The sequence below is a fragment of the Macrobrachium nipponense genome, chromosome 1 (assembly GCF_015104395.2).
Source record: "Macrobrachium nipponense isolate FS-2020 chromosome 1, ASM1510439v2, whole genome shotgun sequence".
In the NCBI taxonomy this organism is placed as follows: Eukaryota; Metazoa; Arthropoda; class Malacostraca; order Decapoda; family Palaemonidae; genus Macrobrachium; species Macrobrachium nipponense.
The window spans coordinates 29,881,871-29,899,353 of NC_087200.1; the positions used below are offsets into that span (position 1 = coordinate 29,881,871).

The following is a 17,483-nucleotide window of genomic DNA, read 5'->3' on the forward strand; positions in this document are numbered from 1 at the left end:
TACGGTAGGTAGTCCAAGGAGAGAGGAAAATAACAAGCTAACAAGTAAAAAAAAAATGTAGGTAACGAGATAATCCGTAACATTATATAGCATGAACATGTCAAATTTACGCTGGTCTGTCTATTCTGGCTGGTAAATATATTCTAAGTATCGACTATAAACCTGCATAAGAATAATAATAATTAAGATCAGAAGGATTCACACGCCCTTGCCAACGAAAGGTGACTGCTCTCACCTTTGTAAAGAACTTCCCCCTTTGCATGAGATCACCGTTTCTCTCAAAACTCGTCAGTTTCACAAAACCGATGGTTGAAGCACTCATCAGCATCCAGGGCGACGCCCAAGAGCAGGAAGGATGCGGGAGACTTCTTCAATAAAAAGGTGGTGAGGTGGTGAGACACGAACCGCTCCCAACCACCACCCATCACTTTTTTTTAATTAGAAAATACCTTCACATCCAGATTACCTTTCGGATAAAGGCACAAAATTTTTGGGAAATAACGTAAAAAATATTAGTACTTCTTCTGACGTCGTCACTTAAAAGGACTGACATAAAAACGGCTCCCAGCCACCACCCATCACTTATTTTTTTTTAAATTAGAAAATACCTTTACATCAAGAATGCCTCTCAGATAAAAGCACAAAATTTGTAGGTGGTAAACCTCAGAACATATATGTACATCTTAAGACTTGCAATGAATGCTATACTCCAACTGTGTTCGTGTGAGCATCGTAGATTTGTAGTTTTTCAGGCATTTCTAGTTTTTACTTAGTCTTTATTTTCATGGGGAAGCCCCTTTCAGGTTTTGAGGTTCTGTAATTGTATTTTATTCTGATAATAATTATCCTGATAAATTACCCCTTGATATCCAGTACATTAGCAACTGGTTTTAGCCGTTTTTCCTTGTAACCGCTTAGTACTAATTTTACTTATAACTGTCTATTTTACTTTTATCATATGTGATTGTTTTGCTAAATTCTGTAAAACTGAAAAATTACAGTCTCCTTAAGCAAATTTGCAAAGGGAAAGCTTTTCTAAAAGGCGCTCGATCAAACTTTGTCATTTAAGTTTTGCTAACTGCAGTTTTGGAAAAACAAATCAAACTTGAATCAGTTTAGCCGAAGATGAAATAGTGCAATGACGTAAAAACGTAAAACATCTGTGGGCGCCTCTCAACTCCACCCCTACCCCCCGCGCAAAAAGAAGGAAAAAAATGTAGACCCTGGAAGGTTTTTTGTTTTGTCATTTCATGTTTTGCATCCTCGACCCCATTTCTTCTTGTTTATCTTCTCCAACTTCCTCAGCAAAGCAACTGGATCCGTTTTCCTCAATTTAACCCGATGATGGAGAGAGGAAAACCAGTTGGCGTCAGAGAGAGAGAGAAGGGGAAGGAGGAGAGGGGAGGGATTGAGAGACGAGAGAGAGAGAGAGAGAGAGAGAGAGAGAGAGCCAATCAAAAAGGATTTGTTTGAATAAGTTTTCAGGTATATAAGGAATGATTGTGCAGTTAATACTGCTACAATTATGAAAAGTCGATCTCGAAGATACTGGATAAAAACAATATTTCTTTCGATCCCGACTGAAGTGTCACTTTAGAAGTGATTTTGGAATCGATTCCTTGAAATCCAGATTTAAGATCATTTCTTATGATTAACATTAATGGACCACAATGGAAGTCCACAAAACATTTTATTATGTTAGTTAGCTTTTTGGTTAAAGAATTTTTCTCATACACCGGTATTCGTCATGCGAAAATTGATGTTCTGGGCCATGCAAGGCTAATTTTGGAACGACTCAATAGAAGGTGCTAGTTTCCATGAATTGAGCGAGTTTGTGTCGACCGACTATTGAATTTATGCGGTTCCAGGGTCCTTGGCGCAGCTTACTTGTCTGGTGACGTCATCGGAAGCTGATTTTCGTTCATGTAAAGTGTGCTTTTGTATTGATTGTCGGTTGGCAGACGCGGTAGTACGTTCAGTGGTTCGGCGGTTATCCACATCGGTACATCTGCTCCAACATAGACTTCGGAAAGTTTATTAAGTGATTTTATTTTAAGGTATATAAGAGTTAACGTAGAGTACCCTTTTAAGGTTTTTTTTTTTTTCTATATTCAACGTGAACTTGGTGAATTTTCAAGGCGGCTGTAAATTTTTGGTTTATTTTTATTTCCAGATTTGATCGAATCTGTTCTTTGGACTGTGAAGAGTATATCTTAAAGTGCTTTTGTGGACTTCGTATTACTTATTTCTTGGTTAAGTTGATAGAATTTATCCAATATTTCTTTTTCTCTGTTTTGCACTTCGATGCGGTGTTGGTTTCATTGATGTCCGGTGAGACAGTTACGGTCTTAATGTTCGATACAGACTCGTAATTTTCCCGTCACGTATCTCCATGTGGTCCCTATGGATTGATTTAAGTTGAGTATCTAGCTTCTATTTGCGTGTAAGCAGAATTTTGCATTTACCTCCCCTTAGATCTCTTAATCAATTGATAAGTATTTTTGTAGAATCTGTTTTCTCGAGTATTTTTCTTGATCAGATCTTGCCGAGGACCTATTGTAATGTGGTTTATTGCCGTAAGAAAAGATATAGTAAGACTGTTACCCATTCTTGTGTATCTGGGTTAGTCACGACCAATTTTAAAATAGTTATGAAAGTTTAGTTTGAATTGAATGGATGCTTATTAAATTATCTTTACAAGGACAAGAGCATAGGAGATAAGTACTCTATTGAAAACAATTTTGCCTAAACTACTCAAACGGTATTTTTATTTTTTCTTAATATTTATTTATCTTTCTAATACTCTTAAATTTTTCAGAGAATGGTTCTACGATGAGTACTAAAGACTAGTTCTCAGAAAACTGCAATCCCAAGAGATTCTAAAGAACTTCATTAGCCAACTGTAATCCTAAGAGATTCTTCAGAACTTCAATATCCGATTTTTGTTTCTCCTCCACCCCATCAGGGGCGGCGCCCCTGATCGGGTGGAGGCGCTCCTTAGAGCTTGCATAGTAGGCGTGTTGGCCTACTGTGCGAGTTCTCTGGGTCTTAAATATTTAAGTAGCAGATGAGTAAGTTTTGATTTTTAACTTTACTATTGCTATTTTTTTGTTTTGGTGTTTCTACAGGAGCAATCCGCGGTGGCCTAGACTATGGCAATTGACGTTTTCCTATGTTATTTTACCCGCTGAACAAGAATTTAAAGTAATATTTATTCGGACGACTGTAACTCCCAAGGGCCAGTACTAAACACGGCGACTCGACCGCCGACCGAAATCGGCGGAAGAACACCAAAACCAATGTGGCGGAGATACCAAAACAAAACAAAGAAAGTAGGGAGCGACTACATATCAGCGACGATCGATGTGTGCTGTCAGTAAGGCCGTAGCGCTTCGCGCCTTATCCGCATATTTAAAGATTCTTGGCAAGCACGGCATGTACGGCAAGAGGTAATGTTGCGCTGCGCGCGCTAGCCACAGGGTTACAGTAAGGCTACTTACCGTGGCGGGTCACACTTATAGGGGTTCCTGTTGTAATCTATCCGACAAATAGTAGCCCGACAACACTCGCAGTTTTTTTGCTTTAGAATGAAATTGTCTTTGAGCATATTCAATGACAACTTCTTTACCACCACTAGACAAATAATAATAAAATACACCGTAACCCACATTGCACTGCAAACAATTGGTAGGAAATCGAAGGTCTGTCAAAATTAATGCCAGGAGGGCCAGCCACTGCCACTGCCATAGGTACAGGAAAACAAAATGCCGTTTTTTTGCTTCATTATTCGAGTATTCAGTCAAACAAGGATACCAGTGGACACTGGACAGGTAACTTTATTACTCCACTGAAATGCTAGTGAAACTTCGTTTTCGACTAAATTCGTTCGTAATAAGTGATGAAACTCATGACGTCATAACGATGTCGCACCTCGCAGCCAATAATGAGTAACTGGAACTGCTTTTGTTTGCGTAAGGAAGTAAGTTAGAGGGCTCATTAAAAGTAAACATTACCGTAGAGGAAACACCTCTCCCGACTTGGGAAAAATTCGAGGTAAAAACTTATCAAGCTAATTTAATTCCACCCCGTTCAATCTCTCATATAATGACTATACTTTTTATATTGCTTTTCACATGCCCTTTCCATGTAGGTGATTATTTATTTTAATATCCAGTGCGGAGTGCTTCTGAAATATTATCTCTAGTACTGGCCCCTGGGGGTTAATTACAGTCGTCCGAATGAATATTACTTAAAATTCTTGTTCAGGAGGTAAAACTGCATAGAAAAACCGCAACTGCCATACTATGGGCCGCCGCGGATAGGTACACTAGATCTACGTTTTTTTTTTTTTTTTTTTTTTTTTTTTTTTAACATTCTAGTACTTTTAATAGCAGCTCCGGACTTTATATTTTAATACACGTGCAATGGTTTGTATACATTTAATGGTTTGTATGGCCCCCAGGAATCAAACTGGCTGTGACAACATTTGGATGCTGAACGCTTTTAATAAACATAAACGAAAGGCATAAGTTGGGTGAATATACTGAACTTGGTTTTATATAACTGGTCTAGAGTTCCTGTCTTAACAGTCAGCTTGCATTGTATTAATAAGCCATATATTAAGCTTTTATGGTTACCGAATTTATTAGGTTGCTTTATTGTAGTTTATCAAGCAGCTTAATTCACTGGTTAAATTATCACTTAATATTATTTTTCGAAACTGACTTTTCGGATATAATTTTATCAGTTTTTCATAAGTAAATTTAAAATTTAGGTAGGTTTGATCTTTATAAAAAGTTTAGCATGCTTACTTCTGGATTAGTGTGTGTGGTTTTCAAAGCTCCTCTCTGGGTTTATAGTTTTGGATCATGAAATCTATTAGAAACTTATTCATGGTTATCTTGACTCTTAGAATTTTGGTAAATGCTAGTATTTGTTAAGTAGGTTTTGGAAAACAAGATGAACTTTTTACTTAATTTAGTACCTAGAGAGTTTTCTGTCGCTTTCCATTTTTTACAGGTGAGCTTGCTCTGTGGGGTACCTGGAACGACGGACTCAAAGAGTTTGGTGGAATTGTGTGAATTGTTCGTGGAGTGATTTTTTCCATCTGTTAAAGTGAGGCTTTCCAAACAGTTATTTTTGTTAATGTGTAAAAACAGTTATTGAGAAAGCATCTGTAACCGTAGACTCATGATTGTTTCCATTGTGTGCACCACCCTGTAATACCAATGTTTGTGACCTCATTAAATTGACCCTGATTGTCAGAAAAAGGGTGCATGAGCTGTTTTAATAAAAAGATTCAAGGCTCAAGATATTTAAAGCTCTTAATGGTGTTATTTTTTTAATACTGTATCCAATTGTTAAATATAAATGACATTGACAGTTTATATTTTGGGATTTTATCCTTTTTAATGTTCTGTTCTGATGGCTGAGGGGTTAAAAGCAGTTTTCATTTCTGTCGGCATGAAATTAATTTATTGCCTTGTCTAAGGTATTGTATGATCTTTTCAAGGATTGACTATTGGCAAATTAATGTAGGAAGTTAAATAAAGATTTTGGCAGAGAAACCATTGTTAGTAACTTAAAAAAATTTTGCAATTGAAAGGTGGTTGTAATCTTAACCATTTAAATCTTACTAGTTAAATGCCAAACCTTGATTAAAGTTAAATACCGCGATCCATGAAAGACTCTTACATGAAAAAGGTCTCTGGTTTTATTTAGTTTTTCTACCTAGGGTAAAACTAAAGTAGTACCTCGTATTTCGAACTTAATCCGTTCCAGAAGGCTGTTCGAAGTAAGATTTGTTTGGAATACGAAACGAAATATGACACTAATATCCCCATAAGAAATAAAGGGAATCAGGATAATTCGTTCCAGCGAACCCAAAAAGACTCCCTTTTCACATTTTTTCTATTGTGTTCAAAAGTTATAGTGTAACGTAATGAAACGGTACATTATATGAAATAACTCTTACTAAATTTTATTTTTTGTGTACGATTTACGAGCTGTTTGGTAAAAATGGCGGCTGGGGGGATGGGGGAGAGACGGGAACCCTTTAGAGTAAACCGAATTGATTGTAGTATGCTAAGGTTGATAACAATAAATTTTATTCACATTAGGTACAAAGATAATTAAAGTAATCGATAGTGTGTGTCCGATTGTGTCAGAGTAGTTAGCGTGTTTACACTTGGTTCTTAAGTGCACGAAATGGATTATTTATGCCACGCTACAACTTACTGTTGGCAAACGGCAAACTTTTAAAACAAACATGATCTTTGCAAACAAGTAATGAGTCAAGAATGGAAGAAAAGGAAAGAAATAAAAACTTTTCACAAGGAAGCCGTTTAAACAAACAATCGAAGGCATGCAGAAGCTGAAAGCGGCGCCAGTTTATTAGAGTTGCTTTTACAGTAGTAAAAATATCGTAAAAAGCAATTATCACTAGAATGGTAATTTACCATAACAAAAATGAAAGTGATGTGGGCAGATCGAGTGTAAGTGAAAGAAATGGGGGAATAACCATCCCAGATCAGCTAATTCCGTCCACACGGCCGAGCTTTGCTCGACGAACTTTGTTCGACGTGACGTCAGAAGCGGAGAAACTGCGGCAAAGTTCTGACTTTTCTCGCTTTTTCTACGCTTCTGACGTCACATCGGTCAAAGTTCGTCGACCAAAGCTCGACCGTGTGGACGGGGCCTAAGTCAATGGGAAGCAGAGCCTCTCTCTCTCTCTCTCTCTCTCTCTCTCTCTCTCTCTCTCTCTCTCTCCGCACCGAACACTGACTTGAGCAAGCGGTTTTTTTACGTGTTACATTTGTTTTCATGTTTTATGTTAAATTTGTGAAATATAATTTCTATGTGAATTGGTACTGCTTTTCCGTACATATTATAGTCAAGGTTTTACGGTTTCTTCTTCTCCTCAACAATACCACGACGCACGATAACTTAAAATCATTCATTCATTATTCCTAAGAAATATAAACTCTACCTCCCTCTACATCAAGTTAGCTGTGTATCACCTCAATGACGAATGATTTTGTTAATCATTTGTGCTAAGTTTTATTGTGAAAAGCTTTGTTCTTTCATTTACTATTATGTTAATATTGTTTAACTCAAGGTCCAAAGAGTATAGGTGGTCTTGTCAGCACTAACCCAAAATAAGCTTCTGCCACCAAGAAGATTTTTTATTAATCCAATGGACAACAGCAAATACTATTCGTGTTTGCGGATGCTTTACATCTAGTTAAGTTTTTTAGAAATAATTCTCTAAACCGTGGATTCATATTGCCGGATCGCGCAGTTGCCTCGGTGTTCCTTTACTCCGTCCCCTTCTGTTTCATGATAATGGTTAGGTAACACAACAATGAAGCCTGTTTGTCTTGTAACGATGGATGTGAATGGTCGAGCTATTGAATGCCAATGTGCATATTTTCTAATCACTACTGTAGACAATATGTTAATGATATACGAATAATAGTTCACATTACCAGTGAACTAAGCCGATGTTAAACAAATAGAAAAATAGTATAGTAACAGAGCAATAAAAATAGCAATGGTAAAAATCATATTTAGTCCTTATTAACCATAATCGTCAACCTATGTTCCATTTAGGTGTGGCTGTGCAAGGGCTTGCTGGGATCCTACTTTTGTTCATGGTAGATCATTATTAGGTGTCCATTTCAAAACGTTATTTGAATGGAAATGGGCTTTGGATTTACACAATCCATCTATTTGTAAAGTAATGAAATTATAAACCGCAAATACCAAGCCTTATAGATATAATTTCATAAAGGCAATTATGGTAGCCATTTACAGGTTACGATATGGAAGGCTTTGGGGCAAAATGATAGACCACTAGATGTATAAAGGAACAAATGTATCCAGTGTGTCACTCATACTTGTTTTTTATTCGAGCCACTTCTTACCGGAGTAGCCTAGATGGAAATTTCTCTGGCCGGTATTTAACTCGAGTCATCCGAGTAACAACACACCTTAACCACCCTGATGGTCCTTATATACCAACCCAAGAGTGGATAAAAAGAATAGTTTGTAGTCGATATGAGTTTTCATTTCAGCCTTTCGTCTCGTGGGATTCCCAACTGGATTTCTTGTCGCTTCAGTCTCGAATTTGTCGACTATTTATGATCCCGTGGATTTGTCAGTTCAGTGAATTCAAGATACATTTTGCTATTTTCAACAGTCACATGACCATTCTTTCCCCTCTTTTACAAAGCTCTGGAACTGCAGTCTAATAAGTTCTGTTTGCCTTTGCTTGAAGGTCAACCCTTGATATTCTAATATCTTGTTTCTTGTTCTTGAATTTTTTGGGAGGGGGTTTTGGTTGGTCATAGCACCTAACTCATCCATTCTCTTCATGATTAGAAAGCAGCAGTACTTAGGTCTAACAGAATTTAGTGTTGCCCTTGGCGTGGTAGCCAAAAGGCTTCTACAAATGGTTAATCTGTTGTTTAATTTTCTGAGTAAATTTGATTTGACTGGCATTTCACCAAGCTTAATTTTCCTTTCGAAGCAATGAAATCCATTACAACCTATTATATATGTTTATAAGATGCAGATAAAGCTTTCTGACTGCTCAGGATATAATTATGAGATGAAAGTGTTTTTGAAAGTAAAGAAAAAGGATGCACAAACTTTTTGTTCCTTCTTTTGGTGCCTTTCCTGTCAATCATGAACATCTTAAGCAGGTCAACGCCAACCAAACCTACATATGAGAAGTGAAAGACGTTTTACATACACTGCACTGAAGGTAGTGTAGTGACCTAGAGGCTGGATTCTTGTGACCTTAGCCTAGGCCTATGTCTGACATCAGAATACCATGACTGACACTGACATAGTCTCTTTGTCTTCAGCCCTCGAATATTTAGGCCGAGGCCACAATTTATATAATGTATGTCATTGGTTTCGATACTAAAAGGCCAGATTCTTCTGACCTTGGCCTAGGCCTACATCTTGAGCAGGACATTCATTGAATGACTCGTTAACTTAGTCTAGGGTTCTATGTCCTTGATGATTTAATCTGAAGCCACAATATATTTGATGTGTTTTAATAGAGACTAAACACTGTTCTGCATTGAAGTCTCCAGGTATATAGATAACTACTTACTGAAGAGCAAGCAGCATTGAAGTCTCCAGAAATATGGACAACTACTTAACCCCTATTAGACAGGTAAATATATCAATATGCAGCTAATCAAGCTGGGTAAACTTTGAGGTGGGCCAGTATACGAAACAATGCATTAATGGAAAGAGGAAGATATGCATGAATATGGATAACTACTAGGGAGTAGCATTGAAGTCTCCATGAATATAGATAACTACTTATTGGAGAGAAGCATTGAAGTCTCAAGGAATATAGATCACTACTTACTGGGACAGCACTGAAGTCTCCATGAATATAGATAACTACTTACTGGAGAGAAGCATTGAAGTCTCGAGGAATATAGATCACTACTTACTAGACTGAAGAGAAGCATTGAATTCTCTATTAATGTAGATAACTACTTACAGGAAAGAGGCATTGAAGTCTCCACAAATATGGATAACTAATTAGTGGAGAGAAACATTGAAGTCTCCACGAATATGGATAACTGCTTACTGGAGGTAGCATTGAAGTCTTCAGGAATATGGATAACTACTTACTGGAGAAAAGCATTGAAGTCTCCAGGAATATGGATAACTACTTACTGGAGAGAAGCAAAGTCTCCAAGGATATGGATAACTATTTACTGGAGGCACCATTGAAGGCTCCATGAATATGGATAACTACTTAATGGAGAGCAGCACTGATGTCTCCATGAATGTAGATAGCTACTTACAGGAGAGAAGCATTGAAGTCTCCATTAATGTAAATAACTACTTACAGGAGAGAAGCATCTAAGTCACCAGGAATATGGATAACTACTTACTGGAGGGAGGCATTGAAGTCTCCAAGGATATGAATAACTATTTACCGGGGGCAGCATTGAAGGCTCCGTGAATATGGATAACTTCTTAGTGGAGAGAAGCATTGAAGTCTCCATGAATGTAGGTAACTACTTACAGGAGAGAAGCATTGAAGTCTCCAGGAATATGGATAACTTCTTATTGGAGACAGCATTGAAGTCTCCAGGAATATGAATAACTATTTACTGGAAACAGCATTGAAGTCTCCAGCAACACAGATAACTACTTACTGGAGGCAGCATTGAAGTCTCCAGGAATATGGATAACTACTTACTGGAAACAGCATTGAAGTCTCCAGGAACACAGATAGCTACTTACTGGAGGCAAGGCATTGGGAGGGGTCTCTGGGATGTAGATAAAACCAAAGGTTACTGAAGCAGCATTGGAAGTCTGCCCAAGGAAACCAACTGCAAAAAATACGTACAGGGAAGGGGGACAAGGCAGTGGAAAGTTCTTTCAGGATATGGATAAGTTACTTGACCGGGAGTGGGGAACCAAGCATTGGGATTCTTCTTAGGACCCACAGCTTAGATAAACTTACTTACTGGAGGGCAGCATTTGGGAGGTTTTTCCAAGGGTCCAACAGATAAAAACTAACTTACCCTGGGGGAAGGTAGGGCATTGGAGGTTCTTCCAGATTCACAGATTAAACTACTTACTGGTGGGACGGCAAGCCATGGGAGGTCTCCAAAGTCACAGAATACCAAAACTAACTTACCGGACGGGGCAAGGGCATTGGGGGGGAGTCTTCCCTGGTAAAACAGATAAAAATACTTACCTTGAGGGGTGGGGACACAGGGGCAATTGGAGGGTCTCCTGGTTCCACAGATAAAAACTACTGTTATGGAGGGGGGGGAACAGCCCATTGGAGGGTGTCCTGGGGCAACAGAATAAATACTTTAAACTTGGAGGACCAACGGCATTGGGGAGTCTACCTGGTGCACAGGGATAAACAACTTTTTACTGGATAGGCAAGCAATTTTGGAAGTCTTCCAGGGGATGTAAAGGATTAAACATTACTTACTTGGGAACGGCCAGGGGCATTGGGGAAGGGGGGGTCTCTTAGGTCACAAGATAAACTTACTTACCCTGGGAAAGGCAGGCCCATTGGGATAAAAGGGTCTCCCAGGTTCACAAGTCCTAAACTACTCTTTAACTCGGAGGGCAGCATTGGGGAGTCCTCCAGGGTCAACAAGATAAAACTACTTTAACTGGGATGGGCAGCATTGGAAGGTTCTCCAGGGGGGGGATGTAAGGATAAAACTTAACGGTACTGGAGGGGGCAGCTATGGGCGTCTTCTTAGGGGACCCAACAGATAAACTAACTCGTACTAGGGGCCCAGGCCATTCGGGGTTGGTCTCCAGGGGATGTAGAAATTATAAACTACTTACCTGGAGGCAAGCCAATTTGGAGTCTCTAGGGTCAAACAGATAAAAAAAAAAACAAAAAAAACTACCATTAACTGGGATGCCAGGGCATTGGAGGGTTCTCCCAGGGGGATTGTTAGATAAAACTTTTACTTAACTGGAGGGGAACAAAAGGGGGGGGCATTGGAAGTCTTCCAGGGGTCTCCACAGGATATACTTACTAAACTTGGAGGGCAGCCATTGTGTGGAAGTCTTCCACGGTCCACAAAGAAAAACTACTCTTACTGGGAGGGGGGGGCCGCCATTGAAAGGGGTCTCCAAGGTTTCACCAGATAAACTACTTTACTGGAAGGGCCAGCATTGGAGGTCTTCCTAAGGGGTTTCACAGATAAAACTACTTTACCTGGAGGGTCCCAGCATTGGCAGTCTCCTGTGTCACAGGAAAACTACTTATGGAGACCGCATTGGAGTCTCAAAACTGGTCCCAGATAACTTACCTTACTGGAGGACAAGCAATTGGAAAGTCTCCAGGTCACAGATAACTACTTACTGGGAAGGACAGCATTGGAGGTCTACTAGGTCCACAGATAAACTACTTAACTGGAGGACAGCATTGGAAGTCTCCAGGGAATGTAGAAAACTGAAAACAACCTTTGACTGGCATGGCCAGCCATTGGAGTGCTCTAGGACACAGATAAACTACTTACTGGAGGGCAGCATTTGACGAGTCTCCAGGGATCACAGGATAACTACTTACTGGACGGCAGCATTGGAGGTCTCTTAGGTCACAGATAACTTACTTGACTGGGAGGCAAGCATTGGAGTCCTCCAGGGATGTTAGAATAACCTACTTTACTGGAGGACAGCATTGGAGTCTCCTATGACACCAGATAAACTACTTACGGAGGGGCAAGCATTGAGGAGTCTCCAGGGATCACAGATAAAACTACTTACTGGATTTTGGCAAGGCAATTGGAAGTCTCTAGGTCCACCAGACAAAACACTTACTGGAGGCAGCATTGGAGTTCTCCTAGGGATCACAGATAACTACTTGACTGGAGGACCAGCATTAGGAGTCACACCAGGAGGTGCCAGATAACTACTTACTGGAATCAGCATTGGAGTTCTCCAGGCATGCAGACTAACTACTTACTGGGAAAGGCCCAGCATTGGAAGTCCTCCAGGGGATCACAGATAAACTACTTACTGGAAGCGGCAGCATTGGAGTCTCTAGGGTCACAGAATAAATACTATTACTGGAGCCCAGGCAATTGGAGTCTCCCAGGGGGGAGTGTAGATAAAAACTACTTACTTGGAGGAACAGCATTGGGAGTCTCCAGGGATGCACAAAATAATACTTACTGGAAAGGACAGGCATTGGAGTCTCCAGGGGAGTAGATAAACTACTTAACTGGAGGCAGCATTGGAAGGTCTCCAGGGCTCACAGATAACTACTTACTGGAGGCACAGCATTGGAGTGCTCCCAGGGATGTAGGATAACTACTTACTGGAGGACAGCATTGGAGGAGTTATCCTAGGTCACAGATAACTACTTACTGGAGGACAGCATTGGAGTCTCCAGGATGTAGATAAACTACTTACTGGAGGCAGCAATTGGGGAAGTCTCCTAGGTCACAGATTAACTTACTTACTTGGAGGGCAGCATTGGGAGGCTCCAGGGAGTAGGGATAACTATTATGGAGGCAGCATTGAGTGCTGGTCTAGGTCAAACAGATAACTTACTACTGGAGGCAGCATTGGAGTATCCAGTCACAGATAACTACTTACTGGAGCAGATTGAGTCTCCAGTCACAAGATAACTTACTTACTGGAGCACATTGAAAGTCTCCAGGTCACAGATAAACTACTTACTGGAGGCAGCATGGAGTCTCTAGGTACAGAATAACTACTTACTGGAGGCAGCAATTGGAGTCTCCAGGGATGTAGATAACTATTACTGGAGACAGCATTGGGTCTCCAGGGATGAGATAACTCTTATGAAAGGCAGCATGGAGTCTCCAGGATGTAAAACTTACTTACTGGAGGCAGCAATTGGAGTCTTCCAGGGATGTAGATAATACTTACTGGAGGCAGCAATTGGAGTCTCCCCGGAATGTAGATAACTACTTACTGGAGACAGCATTGGAGTCTCCCGGTCACAGATAAACTACTTACTGAGACAGCATTGGAGTCTCCAGGGATGTAGATAATAATTAACTGGAGGCAGCATGAAGTCTCCAGGTTCACAGATAACTACTTACTGGAGGCAGCATTGGAGTCTCCCCAGGGTGTAAAACTACTCTTACTGGAGGCAGCATTGGAGTCTCTAGGTCACAGAAACTAACTTACGGAGGCAGCATTGGAGTCTCCAGGGATTAGATAACTACTTACTGGAGGCAGCATTGGAGTCCCTAGGTCAACAGAATAACTCTTAACTGAGGCAGCATTGGAGTCTCCAGGATGTAGAAACTAACTTACTGAGGAGCATTGGAGTCTCCCTGGTCCAACAGGATAACTACTTACTGGAGACAGCATTGGAGTTCCAGTCACAAGATACACTTACGGAGGCACATTGGAGTCTCTAGGTCACAGATAACTACTACTGGGAGGCAGCATTGAAGTCTCCAGGTCACAGATAACTACTTACTGGAGAACGCCATTGGAGTTCCAGGTCACAGATAACTACTTCTGGAACAGCATTTGGAATCTCTCAAGGATGTAGATAACTACTACTGGAGACAGCATTGGAGTCTCCAGGGATGGTAAGAAACTTACTTACTGGAGGCAGCATTGGAGTCTCCAGGGATTGTAGATAACTCTACTGGAGGCAGCAGTTGAAGTCCCAGGTCACAGATATCACTACTTACTGGAGGCAGCATTGAAGTCTCCAGGTCACAGATAACTACTTACTGGAGGCAGCATTGGAGTCTTTAGGTACAGATAACTACTTACTGAGCAGCATTGGAGTCCCAGGGATTAGATAACTACTTACTGGAGACAGCATTGGAGTCTCCAGGGATGTGAATAACTTAACTTACTGGAGGCAGCCATTGGAGGGTCTCCAGTGATGTAGATAACTACTTAAATGGAGGACAGCATTTGGTAGTCTCCAGTCTCACAGATAACTACTTACTGGAAAGGCAGCATTGGCAACTTCCAGGGATTCACAGATAACTACTTAACTGGGATGGGCAGCATTGGAAAGGTCGCCAGGGATGTAGATAACTACTTACTGGATGGGCAAGCATTGGTTTTTTTAGGTCTCCGGGAGGATTCACAGTAACTAACTTACTGGAAGGCATGCATTGGAAGTCTTCCAGGGATGCAGGACAAACTTACTTACTGGAGACAGCATTGAAGGGTCTCCAGGGAGGTTGTAGATAACAACTTTATGGAGGCAAGCATTGAAGTCTTCCCCCAAGGATCACAGATACAACGACTTTTTTTTTTTAACCCTTGGGGGGGGGGGAGGCCAGCCATTGGAAGTCTCCCAAGGGATGTAGATAACTACTTTACGTGGAAACAGGGCCAGAATTGGAAGGTTCTCCTAGGTCAACAGATAAAACTACTTACTGGACTGCACCGCGATTGGAGTCTCCAGAGGGATGGTAGATAACTACTTAACTGGAGGCAAGCATTGGAGTCTCCCTAGGTCACAGATAACTACTTACTGGAGGCCGCATGGAGTCTCCAGGGCATTGTAAGATAACTATTACCTGGAGGCAGCATTTGGCGTCTCATGGCACAGATAACTACTTACTGGAGGACAAGCATTGGGAGTCTCCAAGGTCACAGATAACTTACTTACTGGAGGTCAGCAAATTGGAGTATCCTAGGTCACAGATAAACTTAACTTACTGGACAGACAGCATGGAAGTTATACAGGTCACAGATAAACTACTTATTGGGGACAGCATTGAGTCTCCTGGTCACAGATAACTACTTACTGGAGGCAGCATTGGGATGTCGCCAGGCACAGAAACTACTTACTGGAGACAGCATTGGAGGTCTCCTGGTCCCAAACAAATACTTACGGAGGCAGCATTGGAATCTCAGGATGTAGATAAACGACTTACTGGAGGCATCATTGAAGTTCTCCAGGATGTAGATAACTACTTACTGGAGGCAGCATTGTAGTCTCCAGCTCACAGATAACTTAACTGGAGGCCGCCTTGAAGTCTCCAGGGATGGAGATAACTACTTACTGGATGCAGCATTGAAGTCTCCATGATGTAGATAACTACTTACTGGAGGCAGCATTGACAGTCTCCAATGGATGTAGATACTACTTACTGAGGCGCATTGAAGTCTCCAAGGATGTAGGATACTACTTACTGGAAACGCAATTGAGTCCCTTCCTTGGTCCACAGGATACTACTTACTGGAGACCGATTGGAGTCTCCAAGATGGTATATAAACTACTTAATGGAGGAAGCCCATTGGAGTCCTTCCCGGTCACAGATACCTCTTACTGGATACAGCATTGGAGTCCTCCAGGGATGTAGATAACTACTTACTGGAGGCAGCATTGGAGTCCCTCCAGGGATGTAGATTAACTACTTAACTGAGGTCAGCAATTGGAGTCTCTAGGTCACAGGATAACTACTTACTCGAGCAGCATTGGAGTCTCCAGGGATGGATATAACTACTTACTGAGACGGCAATTGAGTCTCCAAGTCCAGATTAACTCTTACTGGAGGCAGCATTGAGTCTCCAGGTTCACAAGGGCTAACTACCTTACTGGAGGCGTGCCTTGGAGTCTCCTGGTCACAGATAACTACTTTTTACTGGAGGACAGCATTGGAGTCTCCCTGGTCACAGATAAACTACTTACTGGAGACAGCATTGGAGGTCTCCTGGTCACCTGGATAATACTTACTGAGACAGCATTGGAGTCTCCAGTTCACAGATAACTCACTTAACTGGAGGCAGCATTGGAAGTCTCCTGGTCACAGGATAACTACTTAACTAGACAGCATTGGAGTCTCCCTGGTCACAGATAACTACTTACTGGAGGAACAGCATTGGAGTCTCCTGGTTCACAGGATAACCACTACTTACTGGAGGCAGCCATTGGGAGTCGCCAGGTCACAGATAACTACTTACTGGAGACAGTATTGGAGCTCCCTGGTCACAGAGTAAACTACTTACTGGAGGCAGCATCGGAGTCTCAGGCACAGATAACTACTACTGGAGACAGCATGGAGTCTCCAGGTCACAGATAAACTACTTACTGGAGACAGCATTGGAGTCTCCAGGTCACAGATAAACTCTTACTGGAGACAGCCATGGAGTCTCCAGGGGATGTAGATAACTACTTACTGGAGGCAGCATTTTGGAGTCTCTAGGTCAAGATAACTACTTACTGGAGGCCTCATTTGAAGTCTCCAGGTCACAGATAATACTTACTGGAGACAGCATTGAGTCTCTAGGTCACAGATAAAACTACTTACTGGAGGCAGATTGGAGTCTCCAGGGATGTAGATAACTACTTACTGGAGGCAGCATTGGAGTCTCTAGGACACAGATAACTACTTACTGGAGGCAGCATTGAGTTCTCCCAGGGATGTAGATAACTACTTACTGGAGGCAGCATGGAGTCTCTTAGGTCACAGATAAACTACTACTGGAGGCAGCATTGAAGTCTCAGGTCACAGATAAAAAAACTACTTACTGGAGGCAGCATGGGAGTCTCTAGGTCCACAGATAACTACTTACGTAGGCAGCATGGAGTCTCCAGGGATGTAGATAAGTACTTCTGAGGCAGGCATTGGAGTTCTCTAGGACACAGATAACTACTACTGGATGGCAGTAATTGGAGTGCTCCAGGGATGTTAGATAAAACTAAATTACTGGGAGACAGCATTGAGTCTCAAGGGATTAGGAGAACTACTTACTGGAGCAGCATTGAGTCTCCAGGGATGTAGATAAATACTTACTGGAGGCAGAATGGAGTCTCTAGGTCACAGATAAAACTACTTACTGGAGGTAGCATTGGAGTCTCCAGGATGTAGATAACTCTACTGGAGGCAGCATTGGAGTCTCAAGGGATTGTAGAGAACTACTGACTGGAGGCAGCATTGGAGTCTCAAGGTCACAGATACTACTCACTGGAGGCAGCATTGGAGTCTCAGGGATGTAGATAAACTACT

General features: G+C 41.3%; 1 long non-coding RNA gene across 2 annotated transcripts in view; it reads left to right on the top strand.

Moving 5' to 3' along the window:
- Window positions 1-5,382, top strand: part of LOC135219200 (uncharacterized) — a 53,322-nt gene extending 47,940 nt beyond the window's left edge. The window contains exons 1-3 of one of the 2 annotated variants that reach the window (XR_010315391.1): window positions 1,895-2,057; window positions 2,819-3,071; window positions 5,020-5,382. This is a non-coding gene — a long non-coding RNA (uncharacterized LOC135219200). Of the gene's footprint in view, window positions 1-1,894; window positions 2,058-2,818; window positions 3,072-5,019 lie in introns of those variants that run through there. The other variant, XR_010315390.1, reaches the window with a different exon arrangement.
- Window positions 5,383-17,483: the final 12,101 nt, after the last annotated feature.